Genomic DNA, 17,124 nt, shown 5'->3' with positions numbered 1-17,124 from the left:
CCTGTCCCATCATCCCCTGCCTGCTGCTTCACCCTGATCTCACTTCCAATGACCCCCTGCCACCTGTCCCATCATCCCGCCTCCTCCTTCACCCCAATCCCACCCCCTCTGCCATCCTGTCACCTGTCCCCGTCATCCCCTGCCTCCTCCTTCACCCCAGTCTTGTGCCCTTTGACACTCTGCCACCTGTCCCATCATCCCTTGCCTCCTCCTTCACCCCGATGAAGGATGACAGCAAAGGAGGGGGCAGGGAAGGATGACAGCATCCAGAGCCCCACTGAGCATGCGCAAGGATGCTGTCATCCACTTTGCCCAAGTAGAGACCACAATTTTGTTCCTCAGGTTTGATAATACATGACGTGAATTGCCTTGGATCCGAAGTGACTCTGCTCCCCCCCTTGCTTCAAACTGGAGCTCCTGTTTCAAGTGTGATAAGGCGCTATGTCTCGATGAGCCTTCTGAAATTATTCTCCTCCTCACAGAATCTACCGTATGCTAAAGAGAAAAATAAAGGCATGAAAGTGACTTTGTGGTGAGTTAGAAAGAATGCCATCACTCACATTCTTAAGCAGAAATTTAACTCTGACAGAATATATAATGAGTAGAAACCACCCAAATGTTTATTTTTATTCACACTATATATTTGGACTATGTCCACATTGTAGGTTATTTACTCCCATTTAATGAAATCTTGGTTTGGTTTAAGAAAAAACTGCAACAGGTGTAATCCAATCCCAGGATCTAGCAATATACAGATGAACTTTTTCTGGTTGAGTCATCTGAGTTTTCCTCAGCTAATATGCCTTTTTTGTTCCTCCCCAACCAACTCCTCAAAGACTATCCACTACTTTGCATTCTTGCTAATGATGTAAAGAATGTTTGCAAATATTCTTGTCCTCCCACATTGGACTGGTCGTTGTTTACCTTCCAAATACCAATTGCAAAATAAAGTACACTAAATGCAATATACACAAATGAGGAAAATCATGTGTTGTAACAAGCAGACTCTTCTAAATATATGTTAACACCATCATATAGTTTCACCCTGAGATTTCGGTTCAGCTATACCTCATCATAGTATTGCCTTTTCACCTCCTGTTCCCTTTTACAAAGTTGGAACCTATCTTGTTCTGTGCCTTCAAGTCACATCTGACTTATGGCAAACCTATGGCGAACTTATCACAAGGGTTTCTGAGGTTGAGAGTGTGTGCCTTACCCAAGGTCACCGAGTGGGTTTGCATGACCAAGCAAGGAATCAAACCCTGATCTCCAGAGTCATAGTCCAATGCTCAAACCACTACAGCACACTGGCTCTCTGGGACCTATTTTACAGCATGTGAATGAGCATTAAGAGTACTTTTGTATTCTGAAAATAATTTCTAGATTGGGGTTAGCAACTATGCTCCTCTAGAATTGTTTTGCTTCTTTTTTTAACTACAACGCCCAGCAGCCCAATAGTGAGTGATGATGGGAGGTTTAGTCTAATAACATCCATAGTGGCAACAGTTGCTCACCCCTACTGATGATTGTTATAGATAAGACATTTTAAAATGTCAATCAGCTAATACTAAGGCAGAACTGAGGAATAACACTTGCAAGTTAGGCAGTTGGGGGAGAAAAAAATCAGCCATCTGATAGGTGTTAGGGGGTTAGACATGGCATTTCTCTTTTCAGAACAAAACAGTGATCTTGCTCATTATCAGTGGAGGTGATGTGGACTTTTCATTTGGAGGTTGTCAGGATATATGACTTTAGTTATCTAGAATTATTGGTCTGCTCCTGCTCCCTAGTGGAAATATTTTGGTAACAGTGGAGTCTTCCCTTAACCCTTTGGAGGATGAAGTACTTTTCTTCAAGTGAGTGTGTGTGGAAGAAGAAATTTCTATTCAGAGTGCTTTTTCCACTGATTTAATATAGAATTCTCTCTCCTCCCCCGTCCTAGAAATGATAACCAATGGAAAGGAAGGCAGCAAACACAAGAACAAATCTCTCTTGCCCTGCATTGAATATACCTTCTTTTGCCTAGAGCCCTGGTGAAACTCCTTAATCCTTTCCACTCCCACCTCTGGCTTCTGTTTCATACATACAACACATCTACTTACCCTAAGGCTAATTCCATTATATCTTAAGGCCTGAGATGTATCATGTATGGGTGCCCTCTTGTTTGTTTAAATATCACCTTGGCCTGGAACTATTTGATTCCAGTCCTAAAGTATTTCTCTGCCTCCACCATCTCCAGATCTAGAGAACAAGGCAAAGAAGAAAGAAAGAAAGAAAGAAAGAAAGAAAGAAAGAAAGAAAGAAAGGCCTCTCCTTTCCTGGGAATTCTAATCCTTCCTTCCTTCCTTCCTTCCTTCCTTCCTTCCTTTTTTTCCTCTCTGTCTACACTCACTATGCCAGTAGTTTCCAAATTTTGGTACTTCAGATGTTTTTGACTCCAGCTCCCAGAATTCCTAGTTGCTGCCCAAGCTAATGAGGGCTTCTGAGAATTTAAGTCTGAAATACCTGGAGGACCAATGTTAGGGAATCTCTGCACTATGTTTTCTGATATGCTACATAGCAAATTTAATTAAGTGGAGAATGCTTATGTCCTCTGAACTACGAAAAGTTACTTTCTGGACTCCAGGTCCTAAAATTCCCTGCTAGCATGGTCATGCTGGCTGGGGATTCTGGGAGCTGTAGTCCAAAAAGTATTTTTTCCCAAGTTGTCCTTTCTATGTATCAGATGTTATCACTAACAAAGCTCATATCAGTACATTAGCAAAAGGCAGTGGTAGGGTTCACAGTTTTCTATCTGTAGAGTTAGTGTGTTTTAATGTGTTTTAGCTCTTTTCCTGAAAGGGATGGCATATATTCACTGATATTGATCATTATTTGTTTGCTTAAGTCTTGGAATGGCAGGTTGACTTGGACCATCAAGATTGCTCCTAGGTATCCTCTTTGCACAGACTCTTGAAAAAGTCTTTTTTGGACTACCATTCCCAAAGTTGGATTAAAGTGGTTGGGGAAGTGGAGCAGTTCCCACAATATGATCCCCTTTGTGCAATGTACACACATGTAAGCTATCATTGGATTGGTGGCACAGACATTAAATAGACAGCAGGACAAAAAGCTTTAGGTTCGAAGCCATTTCTAGCCCTATGCTTGCAGAAGGACTGAGACAGTAGGGGAAAAAATATACAGTATACCCAGACAACTACTATTAAAACATGATTGAAATGCTGGATCCTGTTCTTTGACTCTTTGTTAATAACATTCGGGGGGGGGGGGGGGACAAGAGACAGGCAAAGCAGAACGCAGGAACAACCGCTATATTTGACTTTCAGACTGACAGACCTTAGAAGGATGGAAAATGGTGCCATATTCTCAATGAGTTGTGGCTAAGAGAAGCTGCCAAACAGAAGACAGTTTTCTGGCCACAGCCAAGTCTGTATTTGGATTATTTTTCCTCCAAAGGAAATAGATGTCAGTGGATTTCCCACTTCTGTTCTATTCTTTTCTACTCTTCTTGACTAGAATGACTCAGGTTAAGCCTTAGGACAAATTCTTCTGGGAGCTTTATGCTAGCATAACTGTGGGTCACACTAGCAGATCTTTTCCCATTGTTATGTAAGGAGACGTCCAGTCCTCTTTACACAACATTTTCCCTCTGCAGTGTAGTGAAAGTCAGAAGGTGCACAGGCACAACTCTATGCCCTAACCCAGACAATAACTGATTTGCCCCAAGGGTGCACCAGGAGATCTCTTAGGAGTGCAATTTGCCCTTTATCTCTGATGCCTCAGATTTCTACTAAGCCAGCTTCTATCAGGATTTCAACTTTGTCTTCTGTTTTTCTTTTTGCATTGTTAAACAGAAGGTCAGTAATGCAAGAACACTATCAGCCAAGTTCAGAACCATATCCAGATGATAGGCCAGTTAGTTAGTTGCAGGTCAGAATGATGCAAACTTTTCTCACATATGACACCAGATATATGAAAGGGAGGGGACGTGGTAGTAGGTGGTGCTATCTCTACTCCAAACATCCAAGTATTCGGCTTGACATGCCAACATGTCCTACAACTGCCCATGATTGGAAAGTCTGCTTTACAAGGGTTCTGGGTTACGTCAAAAAAGCCCTGTGCTGTTCATTTGTTTTTAAATTTAAATTTTATTTTGGCTATCCCTAATTGGCCCAACAGCCGGTGCCATGCTAAGCACCTGTTCCATTTTCATCCATCTGTGGCTGCAAACCCAACCCGGGAACAGGGTGTCAAAAGCTGAGGATTTTGGAAACTCTCACGTCACTCAGCAAAGCTTGGATCAATCGCATACACGCTACTCTTTAGCTTGAATGGTTCTGAGACTCTCCCTGATACACATGTTTTCCAAGGAGGCTTACATATTTATGAAACAAAGGTCTTACAGGGAAGGGAAAGCACTGTTCAACACACACACTGCTCCCCTCAGGCTGCCATTAAGTTTGTTTGCCTGTGATTTCTTCCAGCTGACAGAGCCAGTGTGTTAGCAGTTAAGTTAAACAGAGCTTGTCCTGTAATAACCTCTGTTTCAGGCTGCTAATTGGTACCAGCACCTAGTCAATGCCTCGGCCTCCCGGCCAAGTGAGAGCTGGTTAAGGAAGCTATATGTTTGGGAGGGCACTTGCAAAAACAAAACGCTTGTTTAGCTGAGAACTGTTATTTCCCTCTTGTCACTTCTCTGAAGTTAAAACTAGACACTTACCAGAAGCATCAGGCCTAGATCTTTGATAAAAGGGAGGGTGAGGGGAGAGATTTTCAGCAGAGAAATGGCCCAAGCAAAGGCGATGTAAACAGCAAAGCCACACCAGAGAGGTAGTGACGAATGGCCCACACATATCTTGCCCTAGTCAGCTCTCCCAGCCACACTTGGAGTGATACAGTTATAAACTGTAGTTTTATAAACTACTGTGGTGGAGACATGATACCTATTATTCTGCAGATTAATTTTGGTATTATGCTTGACTGAAACACAGCAAGTTTTGGAATGTCTGCTCTGAAAACAATAAACACATATAAATCTAGATCCACTGTGTGGTTCCATGGTGTGGTCTGAAGGCTTATGACATAATACCCTTGATTAAACCAAGCAGCTCTGTGTGCTCCAAAACTTGGGAAAATTACTGTTTGGAAACTAGAACTGCTGGCTGAGGGACTCTGGGGAATATAGACCAAAAATGTAATTTCTCCCAAGATCTGGTCTGCTCTGTCCCTTGACAGGATAAAACCTGGGATTCCTAAAATGGCCAGAATCATACTGATGGAATATGATAGTGATGGCACTTTCTCCAGGTACACATGGTGGTGGTGATGGAAAAAACACAAACTCTGCTGGGTCTGGAGCAGCCTATTTTTTCCAAAACTTACTTCCTTAACAGCTGCTGTACTCAGGGCCATTGTTGTTGTTGTTTTATATCTGACCTTTCCACCAATATAGGGACTGAAGACAGCGGCCACTAAATTTAAAACAGTACATATTAAAAACAATACAAAAGCATTAATTATAAATAAATAAAAAGTATAAATATAAAGGTTAAAAAACAATTAAACAATTTAGAAAGTTAAAACATTCCACATTAAAAATATTTAAAATTATTAAAAACTCTATATAAACCTTGATGTCTGAATTGCACAGCATTTAAAATCCCAACCCTCATCACTTTGAAAAAACCTAACGGCCCAAAAATATTTTTACCTGGCCCCCACCCAACCACTTTTCACTGTCTCTTTACCCAGTGATTGCCCTCCTTACTAGGTTTACTGATAGCATAAATCAATGTGCAGAAATAGAGAAGAAGAATGAATTTGGAAGAAAATACAGAGAAAGCAATAGGAGGTTTCAGCATCTTCCACTCCTGCTTTCCAAATAGGATTCAAAAGTAGAAGTCTGTTACTACTGCTTGGACATGCTCCAACCAGCTGCACACCAGCAACCTGATATACACCAACCTGCTGCGTGCCAACAACCTATCATGCACCAACATTCCCCGGTGACATGAGGTGAAGATGCGCATTTGCACATAACAGCTCCTCAAGTAGCGGTCATACTTTAAGCCGTTTACCCCTCTGTCATTCCGAAGCCTGGCCGTGACCAGGCATTTCAGTTCATCGACCAACACGGGTTAGTGGATGTCAAATCCAGACCTCATGCTTTCAGGCCAACCTTCTTTCCACTTGTTTGCTGTATTCAATAAAGTTGTGGCCTTTTTCTTGCCAATTGATTGTCCTTTGTATTATTTCCACCCTCTCCCCTTCCACAGCAATCGTGAATCAAAAGAAGAACCAGAAAGTTTTTTAAAAAATAGGTGCAATCACTGGAGAAGGCAGTGAGCGAAGTAGTAAGTCAGAAAAAGCCACATGGTTTTAATGCTGCTTCAGGTGCTAACTGGATTGTGGCCAATTCATCAAACTGGCAGATTTCCCCAGACAGACAGACAAATCTGCATTGGACAACAATCTGATCACCGCACATTAAGAGAAATTGGAGTGCTTGTTTCTAACTGAAGCTTCTAGCCATTAATTCTCTTTGACAGCCACAAGAAAGAAAATTACTTGATCCCAAACATGAAGAGGTTGATGGAAAACAGATCTTTACTGGACTGCTTTATCTCCAAATTGTTATAAAACATAAAAGGATGGAGTGGAGATACAGCAACAAACAAACATGCACACGGTAAATGCACAAAGAAGCCGCTGGAGTTATTCTCTACAAACTGTTTGGATTTATTATTTTTAAGGGAGTAAATTTGCCAAACATTTCTGCTTAGATTGTGTTTTTCTACATAGGCAGTTGTAGAAATGTTTCAGTGAAAAACATGTCAAGGGGATTCATTCAGCATGCTGAACTGCATACATGGAGCACATAATGGATATAGGTTTAATTTTTGACCTTTTTCAGAACTAAAATTAATCATGACAGGACACATGATGAGATATTAATGGGACCCGCTTTCTCTAGATTGTTAGGATAAAAATCATGCCAAAAAACCCAACATCTGGTACAGACATAGCTTTGCTCTCTGTTTTAATGGATGGCTTCCTCAGGGTTCCTTATGGTAACTTCTGAAAGGGCTGTTCTGCCCAATAAGAACTACCCCAGAGCAAGCTTTATTGAAATGCAGAAGGATTGTGCTAGAGTGATATTTGATGGTGGACCTTGAGGAGGTGTCTGCAATGTTTAAATAGCTCCTCTTTCTCCATGACTTCAAATAGAGAAAGTGGATGGAACATCTGGTTTTTTTTTTTAATATACTTGTGGTTGACAACATTAACTTGGTTTTAAAAGGAATAACTAAAAGAAAAAAGGGGGGAATCACAGTGACAACAGGATGGGGAGAAAATTACAAATGTAGATGGCCTTTTGCAAAAGGAAAAACACATAGAACTTTATCACACTGGATGAATCCTGGGCATAAACTAGATTTAAAAGTAGGAAAAACCCACAAATGTGGGATGTTTTTCAGATGACATTTCCCCAAAAGAGAAATAACACAAAAATAACCTAAATAGAAAGTTGACAAAAACAACTTTATACTAAAAAGAAGAAAGATTAACTTTCCATTCAGGTTATTTTCACATTATTTTTCTTTCAAGCAAACGCATCTGAAAACATCCTGCATTTGCAGGTGTTTTCTGAATTTTAAAATCCTATTTTTGCATGGGATTAAAGCAATTTGCCTCTGTGTGATAAAGTCCGTACTTAACAATGGTAGAGTAGAAATGTGATGCACACTCATCAGCACACAAGCTAAAATACATTTTGCTACTACTCTGCTGGTATCCCACTGCCCCATTCTGCCTGGCTGAACAAAGGTGAAAAACATGAACTTCCTTTGAAGGGATGAATACAAACTACAAGGCCAGCTTTGCCGTGGGGCAGAGTGAAGCAACAGCCTCGGATAGAAGTTGGCCCACCTGAAAAAAGTGGGCAATGATCTTGTACCATTAATGACTGCATGGAAGAGGGAATTTTAACAGGTTTGGGTAACAGGCCCAATCTGATCTGGGAAGCTAAGCAGGATCGGGCCTGATTAGTACTTCAGTGGAGAACCACCAAGGAGTACTAGGTGCTGTAGCCTATATTTCAGAGGAAGGAACTGACAAAACCACCTCTGAGTATTCTTTGCTTAAGAAAATCAACTGGTAATTTGAAGGCCCATACACCCTCACAATTTGTCATTCCAACTTCTCTTGCTAAGAAATTTCCTCTTTGACACCATTATAAAAGGTACAGAAAACCTGTCCTCTTTTACATGTGGCCATTCTGTACTGAAGTGGGAATCAGGATCCCTCTGGCCATTCCTTCAGCCATCCCACTGAACCATTCTATTCTGGAAGTAAACAGAGATGTGTCTTCTACTCCCTAAACTAGTTTAGTGCCCTCAGCTGAAGGCAAGAATCATGCATGCCCATTATACAATCAGTACAGAAGTAAAATTGAACTGTCAATTCAGTTTATTCTGCAAATGGAAGAGAAGAGAACACCATCTTTTCTTCTGCCGTGGACTACAAAATGTTTTAGGCTAACCCTAGTAAAGTATCTCTCATAGGATTTATTTTAAAACACACACACACACACACAAATACAATAATAATTCCATGTACTGTACTCCAGGTAAGGAAACTTCAGCCCTGAAGATGTTGATCATTTGGTCTGAACATGAACAACACTAATGGGAACTGGAGTTCAGTTCTTTGGAATATTTCAGATACATTGCCTCAGTAATTCCTTCAACAGCCCTGTAATGCAGGCCAGTATCCTTATCCCCATATCCCAGATGGCTGATTGAGGCTGTCAGATTGATTACATATATGGCCACCGCACAGGTTTTTGGCAGGGATTTTGGTGAGAAAGCTTCCCACAGCTTCCCATTATAACCACTACAATTTATCAGCTCTTGTATCAAATGCAGAGAACACCTGGTTAGGCAGTTATTCTGCTAAGATGTGTGGAGTTACTGCAAATTAAGGATGAGACAGCCAACAATGTGATGCCAAAATGTACTAAAATGAAAAAAAAAACCACTTTGCATTTGGAGATGCATGACCAAACTTATCACATAAAAGCTGCATGAATAAGACAGTCAACCAAGCATATCTGGTTCTCCCCTAAAGGACATGCTTCATGCGCTGTACTCCACTATGATTTGCTTCTGTGCTTTATAGCCCGCTGTATTTGGGACATCCCTCATTAGCTCTGAGCAAATGCTCTGCCAAAGACTATGATCTACAAGGTTTCAGTTGTACTTCCATTCTCTTCAGTGGTGCTCCAGTCTCATCTAGAGAATTCGGTTGAGGTTTTTCCACTGCGCTATAAGGGAAATGGGGGTAAATTGGCAAGACTTGAAAGGAAAGCAATGAAGATGATAAATAGTCTGGAATGTAGAAGTCATGAGAACTTGTTAAAAGAACTTGGCATAAGTTGTTGGGTGGGGGGAGAGAAGAAAGCAACACAATAAAAGTTTTCAAATAGAGATCATTTTAGTATAACTGGATGGTACCCATTCTTGCTTCAGAAAAAAGTAAGAGGAATGTAAAAAAGAACTGTCTAATGCCAAATCTAACCATATGTCCATCTCATCTTTAGGATTTCCAGAATCCTCGTGCTGGCTGGGGATTCTGAGAGTTGTGGTCTAAAAAAAGCTGTATTTCCAAACTGGTACATTTACCCAAAACCTATGTGCACTACTTGCAACAGGATGGACCAGTCAATTTAACCTGTATTCATTCATAAACCCTTGCCATCCACTCCTACATTGAAGCATTTTTTAAAAAGACTCACTTAAATTCACATATAAATAGGGGTAGAATTTTATGATATATATTTAATGCAAAGCTACATGAATCTGAGGGCGTTATTTTTTTAAATATGCATTCATATAAAAGTAGGATGGACAGGATGTAAGGATGAACTTTATTCATTTATTATTTATTTATTTATATAGCACAATCAATTTATATAGCACTTTACAGATACAACAACTGAAAAAGTGGGTTGTGCCCAAAGGGGTACAGTCTAAAGTGTTTCCTTACACATATAGACAGAGGGAAGGAAAGAATAATAAAATGAAACTATAAAATTATACAATAGAATTATCAAACAAATTATCTAGGTAGAATACAAAAACACAATACAATATATAATATATTGAATAGTATTTTTATATTCTATTATGTATTTTAGTGTGTATGTATATATGTAGATTACAATATAATATAATATAAAACAAACTAACCAATACAGTGCATGTAATCAAATATACAGGATTATAAAACAACATTAAACTAAAGTTCCAAATGCTTTAGAAAACAATAAAGTTTTACATTCAGTTTTAAAAATAAAATTCAAAGATATAGCCATGTTAGTCTGTAGAATCAGTATGTAGAAAGATCTTGTAGCACCTTTGAATCTAACAGCAAGAAAGAAATTAGCAACATGAGCTTTCGTAGACTTCAGTAGAAGTCTATGAAAGTTTATGCTGCCAATTTCTTTCAGTAAGTCTCAAAGCTGCTACAAGATCTCTCTACATACCACTTTTAAAAATAGCAAGCGAGGAAGCAGTCTGCAAATATACAGGAGGTGATTCCAAGAGTATGAAGCTCTGAGTGAGAAAGGAGGAAGCTGACCCAAGGAAGAAGAAACCCTTGGTTGGGTAAGAAGCCTAGAATTCCTAGAATATACTTTTTATGCTCCTAAAATTCTTAATACATTTTATGCTCCTAAAGTAACAAAGTGATTTTCAATTTATAAAGAAGCTGATACTGCTTGGGTTTTTTTTTTGGGGGGGGGGGGGTCTGAATAATAATAATTATTATTATTATTGGAAGCCTCATCCTCAGTCGAAACAGAAAAAAACAGGGGAGAAAACTTTCGCTGAAACCCTAAATAGAAGAAGAGTTAGGTGGGGCAAAGAGTTTCATCAGACACACTCGCAACTAAAATCAACACCAGGTAACCCAAATGAATCAAAATAAACCTTCTTTATGAGTCACGCTAGTTAAGGATAGATATGAACTCTAACTCCAGAAGTTTTTAAAGCCATAAATGAAAAACAAAAACTTGCATCTTGTTAGACAGTTATGGCATTCTATTGACATTTACAATTGTGGCACCATTGCCACAACTGCAAATGCCCTTAAAATCCATCATGCCAAATGAAGGAGTTCTGCAGCAAATAAAGCACTGACGGGTGACATGTCCAGCTCCCTCCTGCCAGTGAGCCACAGTGCAATGAAGAGTTCTGCCCATCATATTGGAGTTCACTGGCAGGAGAGGGCTGGATGCATCATTCTTCAGCACTCCACTCACCAACTCCACAGAACTCCTTCACTTGATAGAGCTACCTGCCTGTTTAAGTGAATTTCATGGAGTTGGATCAGGAGATAGAGCATAGCTATGACACTGTAGCTATATCTCCTTTGCAGGTTTTTGGCCAAAGGCTGTTTTTTGTTTTAGTTTTATGACTGAGGATACGGCTTGAAAAAAAGAAATTTTTCGGAAAAAAATAGCAGAAAGCATGTGATGATTACAGTCATTACATTCAGCATAATAAAAATACAGTTTATTCTGACCATAATTACAAATTGATTATTTTAATTTTTAAAATACAAATTGCATGGCTAATGATGAAATAAACTGTAGCTCCTTTTCATTCTTAGTTGTGTTCCCCCCCCCCACCTCTTTTGTGAATTCTTGATTTAGGGTGAGCAGCTAGGGAACAAGCCATGGTTGCGGGTTCAAACATCACAATAAGCAACTATTTAAATAAACCAGAGTTCTCAAGTCAGAAACAATCCATGAGTTCATATTATGGTTTAGGGCTAGTTAACAAGCCATGATATGTTACTAGGAGGAAGGTTTGCACATCATAACAAAGCAGATTTCAACATAATGCACCCCATTTTATGAAGTCACAATCACTGTTTTCTCTGCTAGCCATCAACAATATCACACTTGAAGCAAATGCTTTAAATGAGACACATGCATTATTTTTTAATTGGGGATACATCACCTTAGGGGTGCCATAAATCAGAAATGACGTAAAGGCACAAAACAACAACAGCTCTTCTGCTACTGTCTTTTTATGGCTCCAATAAAGTAGAAAGTTTGTTGCTGCAGCTGTGTCCATATAAAACCCACACATAATTCTGTAATGACAAAAAAAATCATTTATTTTATTTATTATATTTTTATATTGTCCACTAGCCAAAACCAGTATGTACATGACATACTGGTATGTGTCAGATGAATTTATGTTATATTTTTTTTGCTACAAAATTGTCAGAAAAGGAAAAATATGCATAGCTGGTTCATACTTTTGCTACTACCAAGCAAAATATGTTTTAAAGTGGTGTGGGATTTCCTCACCTCATGAGTAAACATGGGTTTGCTTCTTACTGTATCTTTAGTTTTTGAAAAATTAGATGCTGCTATTTTTAATTATTATTATTTGCACAAATTGTAATAGTGGCAGTGGGGAGGTGGAAGTAAAAACATGGATAGTGACATGAGAAAGAGTTCCAAATTTTTCATAAACAGAAATTCAGCCAATTGCACTGTATTTATTTATGAGACAAAGTCCTCCCTCCCCCCAGTTCAGAAATAAAAGTTAAATGTACTTAATGTTGCTGTTACTAGGATTTTTTTTAAATGAAGGTGTAACAAAGTTAAATTTTAACAGCAGTATAACAAAACCCAAGTTACTCTTAGTGTAACACAGGTGGGAATCACATAATTCACTAGCTGTTGGATTGCAAGGCTCAGCAATACTGATCAGCATAGTGAAAGCAAATAGATACCAGGAGCTGAAATCCAGCAAAACCCATGAGTAAACTCACCCCTCATGTAGCACATAATGGTTTCTAGTTACAGTGCGCCTCTAGTATTTGCTGGGGTTTGGCTCCAGGGGCTGCCATCAAAACCCTTGGATGCTCAAGTCCCATTAAATACAGCAGTGTTGTAAAATGGTGACCCTTATATAAAATGGCAAAATCAAGTTTTGCTTTTTGAAGTTTATATTTTTTTAAAATATGTATTTTCAAGCTGTGGATGGTTGAATCTGTGAATAAAGAACCCATGGACACAGAGGGCTGGCTGTATACTGCTAAAGTTCCAGGGCTTTTTCCTGTAAATTTAACATTTCTGTAGTATTTTGCATTGTATTGCATCAATTTGCCTCATCAAAGTCTCAACTACACAAGCAAACCATTTTGTTATGACTACACCAAGGATGAGTAAGATTGTCATTTGGTTGGGCATTTTAGAGGCTTTCTGACATGGAATTTTCAGCTTTTTTCATGCTACTACCATTGCCTGCACTGGCTGAGTTACACCAGCATAGTTCACCAGCTAGATTCTAACCAATGTACCCAATGTACTTTGTGAAGAGCCTTCTAAATTTTTAAAACCAGAGCCAACCTTGTGTTATAGAATGGCCATTTAAGGTTTCAGACAAAATATCTATGGGGAGTGCCTTTCCCTAATATGGGTTGGGCTCTGGCTTTAAAATGTTTTATGTAATGGCTTTAAAGAGAAGCACAAGCACCTTGCACTGGACTCAGAAGTGAAGAGGCAGCCAGTGCTGCTCTCTCAGAACTGGTGAAATTGTTGTTCTGTTTACCTGCACCAATTAACATTGGTACCCACTACGTTCCATATTAGCTTCAAGGTCAGCACCACATACAACATATTATAACAATAAAGAGAGTATAAATGTGTGATTTTCAAGAACCCATGTCTACAATGGGTAGATCCTTGTGGCTAAGCATGCTGTCAATTGCACTGAACATAAATAGTTTACCAATAAATTGATCCTTTGATTGAAGAGAGTGGAGCTTAGTCATACTATTAACTTGTGGTAAAATGTGGCAGTAATTAACCAAGAGCCATAACTGAACATAATAGAGGCTCTCTGAAAGAATCCAGAGTAACTTTTTATAACTCATGGGTTCAATTAGCAGGCACTTTTTGGGGGCTTAGTTGGCTCAAATGGCTGATGCCAGTTTTGTTCCTTGAGCCTAGGATGCCTGGCAGTTTTTGCTGTTCCCAATCTAACATGCTATCCATTGCAGCACACTGACTTTCAGTCTGAGTAGAAAAGATGCTTTTTAGGATCAAGGGTAAACAAGATAAAGTATCTTAGGCTGCATCTGCACTGCATAAATAATCCAGTCTGACACCACGTTAAATTCCATGGCTCAATTTCATTACATTGACATTATTTTGGAAAAACTTCAATTCTGAGAATTATTATTTTGTGAGACATTTAGCCTTCTCTGTCAGAGAACTCTGGTGCTGCAACAAACTAAAGTTCCCAGAATTCCATAGCATTGAGCAAGGACAGTTAAAGTGGTGACAAACTGGATTATTTCTGCAGTGCAGATGCAGCCCTAGATGAAGCAGCTCCACAATAGTGTTGTGCTGCATTCAGATATTCAGCTTTAATGTGATAATGCTGAACAAAGAAAGCAAGACACAGTAACAGGTAGATAGGCAGGCCTACCCGCATCTCACTCCCATCAGATTCTCACATAACATCCCATAAGGTATCCCATTGGGTATTCACTTAAACCAAAGACTGACCTTTCTGAAATTTGTTTTATTCCTCTGACTGCTGCTTGCAATGCGGTCACATGACAGTCATCCCTCTTATTATCAGACTTCAAAGACGGCAGCTTCAGTAGCTGTGTAAATCACATGCTCCCTACTCATTCCTCAGCAGCACCTTGCAAGGAAGTGAAAGGACAAGGAGCCCTTGGCTGGTATGCCAGCCAAGACATTCTGGAGTAAACAGCCCCACTACACCTCCATTTGTCCTTGATGCCCTCAACCTACTGTCTTTCACACCCTTTCATATCTCCTCCTCCCACTCCTGACATGCTAGTGAAATATCAGAATAATTATACAAGGTGTTAGTAAAAGGTTCCTTTTTTGCCTTTTTCCCTTCTGCATGTCCTTCACAAATCTTGAACCTCGGGCCTACAGGAGAAGTAAAAACTATGTATGTATTTATTTATTTAAAAACTTTATATCCAATCAAGATCATTTATCATGTTATCTTGGAGCAGCATAAAAATAAAACAATATCCACCTTTTAAAATAATTAAAAGGATAAAAACTTATTAAACCAATCAGCAAGTTTAAACAGCTAAAAAGTCTGCAACAACCTAAAGCCATGTATATGTACACTTAAAGATAAATTTCATAGGTCCCAAAGGCTTCAGTTGGAAGCCATGTTTTAGCTTGGCATTGGAGAAAACCAACAGTGGTATGAATCAGACCTCCAAAGGACAGCACCAATCTATGATCTGTATGAGTTCTTTAATTACACTAGGGTGAAACTATAATTTCAGAATATTGGCTTAAATCCTCTTTTTTCCCCTGACTAGAGTAGACCTATTAAATCCATTGCATTTTTCTGTATCTTGATTCACTATTCAACAACTGGTTGAAGGGACCTACACTAGTAACTAACCACCAAGAAGCTAGCCATTATCCTTAACAAAGAGGACATTTGTAAGTGAGTAACTGAGATGGTAAAGATCTCTCCTGGCAGGCTTTCCATTCCAGGTTTGTTTATTTTATTTTATTTTATTTTTATGAAAGTGTTTAATATAAAATGTCAATTTGTGAAAGAAAAATGTTAAAAGAACACAGGTTATCAAGCTGCTTGACAAATCAGTTTTTGCCTGGATCAACTGAATCAGTTTTGGCTGTGACTTCTCCAAACAATAGCCAAAAAAAATAGTTTGATGTCAATAGACTGCTAGACCAGGTTTGAAAATTGAAACTGCCCATTACTTTGAAGAATTAAGATAACATGTTTGTGTGAATGAATTTGCATTTTTCCACAGCCATTGAGAAAGGGCTCTGCATACATACCATCTGGAGATCTGTGTAAGTGCATACAGCAATCAATATAGAGCTTGTCCAGGTGGTCCATCTTGCATAGCATCCTACTCAGCAACAGTGATCATGGAGAAGCTTCAGGTTCACAAGCAGTGAGTGATGGTAATATCCACCTCCTGCAGATAATTTCAAACATCACTCCATTCATGAAATGGAGAGTATGCTTTTGGCTATCAAAGTTTATGAAAGTCCACTATAGATCACTTTTCTATCTACTTACCTGTTCTTTTCATGAACATATTCTAGATTTTCACCGTTACAACATCGGGTGAACTACACCAGCTGATTGTGTCATAGAAAAGAGAAAATACAGTCTTATTTGGGCTTTTACATCCATTTTTTGTCAGTTCAAATGGGCTACCAAAAGGCGAGCTGTTATAGTTGCCAGGGATAAGGATTAGGCCGTTTTCACTTTAAGCCCCACATTATTAGGCACCAGTTTTGTACCTCTTCTGGGTCCTATGGGGCCAATCAGAACTGAATATTGTAAATACAGCCACAATTTAAGTCTCATGCATACAGACGGGGACAAAATAATAAAACAATTTATATGTTAAACTGAACACATATCCAGTCTTCCGAAAATTCCACGCATCCAAGGAGGTGCCCCTGCAAAAATGTTCTTTATGTGTTGCTCAGAAGTGTAGAAAGCAAGCTTAGAGGCAAATCTTAAGGACCTAAATAAAAGATATGAAACAGGTAGAAATACATAAGAGAAATTCCACTATAAGTAATTTATCTTTCCATAAATACATAATGTCACATTCTACTACCTTATACAAAGTGAAAAGGGCCTAATCCTTATCTCCAGGAACTGCAGTTCCTCTCCAGCTCCAGCTCTAACTCTCTTTCTGAATCAGTTTATAAAAAATAGCCACTCTTTCAGGGTTTCCCCATCCACTGGACCAAACCAATAAAAAGATGTTCTTGGTGAAAGAAATGTGAAAGAAAGGAAGTTAGAAATCAACGGAGATGGAGCAGGAAGTAAATACTTTGAAGGACCTTGTGTTTCTGTGCCTCAAAAGCACAGAAAACATTATTGTACCAATCATCTTCACTGCTGCTTAGATATTTTACTCCATTAACTCAATGCAAACTTACCAATGACTTCTTAGTCTGACACTACCATACTGCACTGTATTTAATTTATAGGGAGATAGGCTTAATAGAACTATTCTATACTTCCATTACATCACTATATC

The 17,124-nt window shown here is 39.0% G+C and overlaps 1 long non-coding RNA gene across 3 annotated transcripts in view; it reads right to left on the bottom strand.

The window, feature by feature from the left end:
* LOC149310748 (uncharacterized) overlaps positions 1 to 17,124 on the bottom strand; it is a 126,401-nt gene that overhangs the window by 20,483 nt on the left and 88,794 nt on the right. For 2 of the 3 annotated variants that reach the window (XR_016281705.1, XR_016281706.1), the window contains exons 2-3: positions 12,027 to 12,162; positions 5,383 to 5,471 (exon numbers count right to left, since the gene is read on the bottom strand). This is a non-coding gene — a long non-coding RNA (uncharacterized LOC149310748). Of the gene's footprint in view, positions 1 to 5,382; positions 5,472 to 12,026; positions 12,163 to 15,895; positions 16,035 to 17,124 lie in introns of those variants that run through there. The other variant, XR_016281704.1, reaches the window with a different exon arrangement.

This window comes from Sceloporus occidentalis, unplaced genomic scaffold, assembly GCF_023333645.1.
Source record: "Sceloporus occidentalis isolate IW3139 unplaced genomic scaffold, rSceOcc1.0.p SCAF_6, whole genome shotgun sequence".
Taxonomy (NCBI): Eukaryota; Metazoa; Chordata; class Lepidosauria; order Squamata; family Phrynosomatidae; genus Sceloporus; species Sceloporus occidentalis.
The sequence above is the reverse complement of the archived record's forward strand: the minus strand, read 5'-3'. Positions and strand labels throughout refer to the sequence as shown.